General features: G+C 34.7%; 1 pseudogene; it reads right to left on the reverse strand.

The window, feature by feature from the left end:
- LOC105553916 overlaps positions 1 to 5,103 on the reverse strand; it is a 23,555-nt pseudogene extending 18,452 nt beyond the window's left edge.
- Between the last annotated feature and the right edge of the window lie 2,248 nt (positions 5,104 to 7,351).

Genomic DNA, 7,351 nt, shown 5'->3' on the forward strand with positions numbered 1-7,351 from the left:
GGGCTACAGCGGCTGACCAGCACTGATTGTCTGGCACTCCCTAGTGAGACGAACCCAGTACCTCAGTTGAAAATGCAGAAATCACCGGTCTTCTGTGTCGCTCACCCTGGGAGTTGGAGACTGGAGCTGTTCCTATTTGGCCATCTTGCTCTGCCAACCTAACGTTATTATTAATCAAATTATATGCTTATTCAGATTCCACCAGTTTTTCCACTGACATCTTTTTATCTGTCCAAGGATCTAATCTAGAGTCCTACATTGCATTTCTTTGTCTTATCTTCTTACTCTTTTCTAATATGTTACAGTTCCTAAGTCTTTGTTTTTTTTATGGCCTTGACACTTTTTAAAAACTCTGGTCAATGGTTTTATAGAAAGTGCGTCAATTTGTTTTTTTCTACTGTCTTCTCTAGTTAGATTGAAGTTGTGGATTTGAGCAAAGAACACCACAATGGTGAGGTGCCCCTTAGTGCTTTAGGTAAGGTGTGTGTGACTATAAGTCTTAATACTGATAATATTAACTTTCATCACTTGATTAAAGTGGTGTTTTCCAGGTGTCTCTCTAGTAAAGTTACACTTTTATACTTTGTAAATAATATTTATTTAGGGAGATATTTTGAGACTATGCACATATACTGTTTTAATTAAACACATCCTCTTTCTTCTTAATTTGCACAATAATCTCTATGCCTACAGTAATTACGAATATAGTGTTCTAATGATGATATTCTAGTTTTCTTTCTTCAAAATTGATTAATTAAAACTCTTCTGTATGAAAGAACTTTCCCTTCTCTTTATTATTTATTTATATGTTTGGCATATGAATATTTATTTTATGAGCAATTATTTTATTATGCTACAATTCAACATTATCATTCTTTTTGCTGATCAAATTGTTCCAGCTTTGGATATTGGGACCCCTTTCAGGTTAATTCTTACATCTTTCAAAAGGCCCCACTCTTTTTAATTGAAACTTCCTTCTAGGAACACAAAATAACCCAGGTTTAATTTATATTTTTCTTGCATATCCCTAGAATCAACCACTTCTTTAAAGAGTCCCGGTTCTTTGTACGAGAGAATACTATTTAAAAATAAAGATATCACAAGAACAGAAAACCAAACACCACATGTTCTCACTTATAGGTGGGAACTGAACAATGAGATCACTTCGACTCGGGAAGGGGAACATCACACACCGGGGCCTATCATGGGACTGTCTCTTATACACATCTAGATGTGTATAAGAGACAGAGTATACATATGTAACAAACCTGCATGTTATGCACATGTACCCTAGAACTTAAAGTATAATTAAAAAAAAAAAAAAGAAATACCATAAAAAAAAAAAAAGATATGTTGAGAGGCATCAAGTTTGTTCACTGCTACTAGGGTATCACTGCCTATAGCTGCTCAGAAGACAAAGCTAGAAAACTTATATATGTATATATACTAACCCATGTTTACACCCACGTATATCCATCTCTGTGTGTGTGTATCTACATATGTGTATATATTTTATACAGATATCTCTGACTCCACTCCAGGAGCACAGTTTTTTTTTTTTTTTTTTTTCCATTCGCCCTTTGCTTAATTATGACTTCTACCTTAACAATTCTCTTTATCTGTATTTGCCCATTTATTCGGTTCAAGTATAGCTATAAAATAGTTTCAGACTTACTTGCTGACCTGTTTCCTTGTGAGAAGTAGCCTTTCTAATCAGAGTACAGAGTTTGCGTACAGTTATTTTGTTTTTAGCTTCACAATATCCAGTCAAAATACTGTTTTCTAAAGTTACTTCGGCAAGCGCTTTTCTTTTCCACTCCCCATATTTAGAGATGTCATTCATGTGTAACAAGCTTGAATTCATTTGTCACAGTCTACATTCCTTCTCATTTCCTATATATTCTGGTGAAATTTTTATTTGCATAGAGTAAAATTATCTAATTTTTTGTACAGTTTTATGGGCTTTGGCAAATGCATCAAGTTTTGTCTACTGTCATAATGTCATACACAAGAATTTCATCACCCCCAAAGTTGCTCTATGCTCCACCCACCCCCAAATCCTGGGAACTAGCAACTCATCCCTTTAATTTTACCTTTTCCAGAATATCATATAAATGGAAACATCATGAAACATGTACCCTTAGGGTTTTGTTTCTCTCACTTATCAAAATGCATTTAAGATTTATTCATGTTGTTGTATAAAACAATACATCATGCTCTTTTAGGTTGCTGAGTAGTATTCTGTTGTATGAGTATACTACCATATATTAGTTCACCCATTTAAGAACATCTAGGTTCTTTCAAGTTTTTTGTTGTTATAATAAAGCTGCTTATACAAAAATTGGTGTCTAAGTTTTTGTGTGAAGGTAAGTTTTGAATTCACATGGTCAAAAAACAAACAGTAAAATTGATGGGGTTGAATGGTAAGTGTACATTTAACTTTATAAAGCATAACCATGTGCAACTTTGTTATATAAGTAAACTTGTGTCATGGGAGTTTGTTATACAGATTATTTCATCACCCAGGCATTAAGCTTAGTACCTAATAGTTATTTTTCCTGAACCTCTCCCTCTTACCCTCTACCCCCAAGTAGGCCCCAGTGAGTGTGTGTTGTTACTTGAAATAAAAGTTAAATAAAACTGGAAAATATGAGTCACAAGTACAATAATGCTCTCTGAATATTTTGGCAATGATGAAGCAAGAGAACCAAACCATTTAAGAGAATTTTTAAAAAATAATTCAAGGAGTTTTCTCAAAGTGGCTATAAGTTCCTAACACCAATATAGGGAAGTTTCAGTTGCTCTGCATACTCACTTATTCTTAGTATTGCCAGGTTTTGTTATTGTTTGTTTTGTTTTGCCATTCCGATAGCTTTGTAATGGCATCACACTATAGTTTGAACTTACATTTTTCTAATGATGAATGATATTGTGCGTGTTTTAGTATACTCATATGTCATATGTATTAGTCTGTTCTCATGCTGATAATAAAGACATACTCGAGACTTGGTAATTTTTAAAGGAAAGAAGTTTAACTGACTCTAAGTTCCACATGTCTGAGGAGGTTTCACAATCATGGCAGAAGGCAAAGGGGAAGCAAGACATGTCTTACATGGCAACAGGCAAGAAGAAGTGCCGAGCAAAAGGGGGAAAAGCCCCTTATAAAGCCATCAGATCTAGTGAGAACTCACTCACTCTCACAAGAAGAGCATGAGGGTAACTGCCCCCATGATTAAACTCCCTCCCACTGGGTCCCTTCCGTGACATGTGGGGATTATGTGAACTACAATTCAAGATGAGATTTGGGTGGGGACACAGCCAAACCATGTCATTATATTTACAATTTCTTTAGTAAAATGTCTTTTCAAATTCTTGACCAATTTTTAACTGTTGTTTATTTTCCTATTGTGAAGCTTTGGGAGTTATTCTGAATAGAAGTCCTTTATCAGATATATAATTTTCAAAAATTTTCTATTGTGACTTGCCTTTTCATTCTCTTAAAAGTATCATTAATAGAACAAATAATTTTAATTTGGTTATCTTTCATTTTTTTTCTGTTATAGGTTGTTCTTTTGCTACACTATACAAAAACCCTTTACCAAAACCGAGACCACACAGATATTCTAGGAATTTTTTGAGAAGTTTTATAGTGTATAAACCATTTTTTAAAAATTCATTCTAAGAACCATTTGAATTCTTTTTAAAGAAACTATAACGCTACTTTAAAGGTTTTCCTTCATTTTGCTTTGTTTTGCATATAGATTTCCAGCTGTTTCATTGGTGTATGTTAAAAGACTATCCTTTGTCTCTGACTCTTGCTCTCTTCCGGCAGGATTCATGAAACTGTGGCAAATTAACTTGTTAGCCTGCAAACAGGGCTAAAACTCAGACACTCATTATTTTTGACAACAAAGAGTTCTTATGGCTTGAGATGGACATGCATTTCCTTGTGCTAGGCCTCCAGTAAGTTGGATTTAGTTGATCTAATTAAGACTTGAACTGGGTTTTATGTTTATTGTTGCTATGGTTAGTTTTAGTACACCAGAGGCGTTAAAATCTTTAAGGGATTATTTTGTTTAGTGTAGGTGTTGATTTGCCAGAATTTTCCCCCGATTAATTACTCTACTCTGAGGTTTAGGTTTTCCCTTCGTACTGTACCTCAGAAATGCTTTGTTTCATGCAAGTAATTCTTTCTTTATTGAACAATTGTTAACCTGATGGTAAAGGTGGGGAATTCAATGTTGTTCTGATAAAATTTAACTACAAGGTAGATAGGGTGTCCCTGGGTCTCTAGGATATTACTTTAACTACCCAATGAGTTCTCCTTGCCCACTGGCCAGACAGCCGATTTTGTCAAGACAGGGGAATTGCAATAAACAGTTTAATTCACACAGACATCTGGAGTTTTATTATTATTCAAATTAGTCTTCCTGAAAACCAGGGAATGTGGGTTTTTAAGCATAATTTGGTGGGTAGGGGGTCAGAAAGTGGGGAGTGCTGACTGATAGGATCAGAGATAAAATCATGGTGAGTAGAAGCTGTCCTCTTGCACTAAGTCAGTTCCTGGGTGGAGACCACAAGACTAGATGGTCCAGTTTATTGATCTGGGTGTTTCTAGCTGATCCATGGTGTATAGGATCTGCAAAATATCTCAAGCACTGATCTTAGGTTTTATATTAAGGATGTTATCCCCAGGAGTAATTTGGGGAGGTTCAGCATCCTGCAGTCTCCAGCCGCGTGACTCCCAAACCATAATTTCTAATCTTGTGGCTAATTTCTTAGTCCTGCAAAGGCAGCCTAGTTCCCAGGCAGGAAGGCAGTTTGTTTTGGGAAAGGGCTGCTATCGTCTCGGTTTAAAAGTTAAATTATAAACTAAGTTCCACCTCCCACCTCCCCACAAAGTTAGCTTGGCCTATGCCCAGGAATGAACAAGGACAGCTTGGAGATTAGAAGCAAGATTTAGTCAGTTACATCAGACCTTTTTCACTGTCATAATTTTCTCAGTTATAATTTTTGCAAAGGTGGATTCATTACCTCTTTAATGATTCTCTCTCCAGCACAGTTGTGAGTCCAGTCCTTATTTCCCAGGGGTATATGGTTCATGGCCTGTCCCTTTCTCCCAGCTGTAGTGGGTTTTAACCAGTGCCTGAGGACAATTCATTTCCTTTGTCTCAGAGATTATGGCATTTCTTCATTAGGGGAGCTGAGGGAGAATGCCCCCAGAGTTCCTTACTGCTTCTGCATTGGTTTCTGTTCTCCTCTCCTTTGGTTCTCTCCCCCCACACTGCAGAGCTTTTCTGGACTCTCTATATCTTATTTGGCGGGGTATGTGCGCACTAAGACTTCAGAAATTTGCCAGTCATTTTACTTGAACTCTACAGGAATCCAGGAGCAGACTGCCCAGGTAAGCCAGTGTTCTGGTTTTATGCCATACTCACAGGTGCCTGCCTCTCCTTAGATTTTGGGGCCTGCAGCCTCCATGCTCTGATGTGTTTAAAAAATATACAAGCTTCTGGCAAATCAACATCTACACTAAAACAGACTTCTTGTTTACTTGACTTTTGTTGTTTTCATTGTAACGTTGAGAATGATAATGTTTCTGGCTCTCTATATACCTGAGCAGAAATTGAGAGTCAATTTAATTCTTTTCTAAAATTTAATTTCAAAAAGCAACTGACTGAAAATTTGTAACCCTTTTGATTTTGAGAGACTCTCAATAATAATTTAGGGTTCTAAATTATGATGATTTTTCTTAATAATTCATTAATTAAGTACAGCTCTGTTGATTTAATGAAACAAGTAAATTCATGAGTCCTTGGAGCATCACAGCCTTGAGAAATTTCCTTAATATTTCTGTGACTCTGTGACTGAATTAGTAAAGCAATAATAACAAGTTTTCCATCTAGTTCCAGCAATATAAAGAAGATTTAAGAACTAAAAGTGTTTTGCTACTTTCAAAAGGTAAATTTTTAAACAAAAATATTTATTCTTACAGATTATTAACTGTACTGCCATGGAAGTTTTATCTAGTATAAGTAATGTCATGACTAACTAAACTAGAACAGAAAAATTGAGGACAACAGATAGATTATTTACAACAAATGACATAAAATAACAGCCCTTAAAATGTTAAATCATGGTATTTTTACAAAATAAAATTATTTTCTCACCTTTAAAGTACATTTACATTTGAAAAATACAGAAATAATTCTAAAATTAAAGGGGAAAGTTTCTGAATATGGAATATAAACTGTAATCAAAATTAAGCTACAAAAATTTGGGGGAGATTACCTATCCCCTAAAATTGTGTGTGAAATTTCACTGGAAAGACTCCAAAATTTTCTTCATCACCCTGCATATCTGCTTTACAGGCCCCATTCTTATTAGAAGAAATATCACATATTAAGGACAGTTATGAAATGAAGCAGGATGCTCAAAGTTATAAAGAAGCTGACTAAACAACAAACTTGAAAATTGTTTCACAGCAAATGATAAGAGGGCTTAAGGAGTCATTAAAAGAGAGACTTAAGAATAAGTAGGAGGATAATGATGATTACCATTTAATCCTGGATAATAATGCAAAGGTTAGAAGTCATATACAATAACTTGTAGTATATTATTTTAACATTTCATTACTGTGATGGAAAGGATCTGACATAGCGATTGATTAGATGCAGGTCACCCCATCAACTCTTCTGTCTAGGTAGGTAAATCTCCTTGAGAAGTTATGGCTGCAGCATGCCTGACTCTGACCCACTGTGTTGAGAAAAACTATCCTGTACCAGATGTGTTTCATTCTGTGTGACCCAGAAATGCTTTGATCTTACAAAACTTTAACTTTGAAGATTAGGCCTGATGTGAAACAAGGAGCCATTATAAGGAATAAATTCCAAAGACCTAGATACAACTTTAACATACAGATTTAATAGAAGGAATTATATTTATAGAGAAATATGAAAATTAATTTATTCCCCACAATTGAAGCAATGAACTATTTTTTAATGAATTCAGACCAATGATCTTAATTTATTTTCTGACTGTGAATAATTTCTTTTTTAAAAGGTGTATTTGAATAGCAAAAATTTTTTCACCTCTGAAATAAAGTCTCAATCCTTTTATACAAGGTGTATAAAAAATCTCGTTACAATGTTTTTTCCAAGTTCAACTTTGCCTGATTTTCTTCAACAAAAGTCTACTGCTAAAAATAAATCTGAATACTACTAAACATTCTACTTAGATTTTCTTTTTTATATTATGCTTTATTTTTGTAACACAATATATGAATAAATTAACAATCCAAGAGCATTAATGTGCTGAAAATGAAATACAACAGTTTCTGCTCTATTTTCAA

Source organism: Mandrillus leucophaeus, unplaced genomic scaffold (assembly GCF_000951045.1).
Source record: "Mandrillus leucophaeus isolate KB7577 unplaced genomic scaffold, Mleu.le_1.0 Scaffold617, whole genome shotgun sequence".
Lineage (NCBI taxonomy): Eukaryota > Metazoa > Chordata > Mammalia > Primates > Cercopithecidae > Mandrillus > Mandrillus leucophaeus.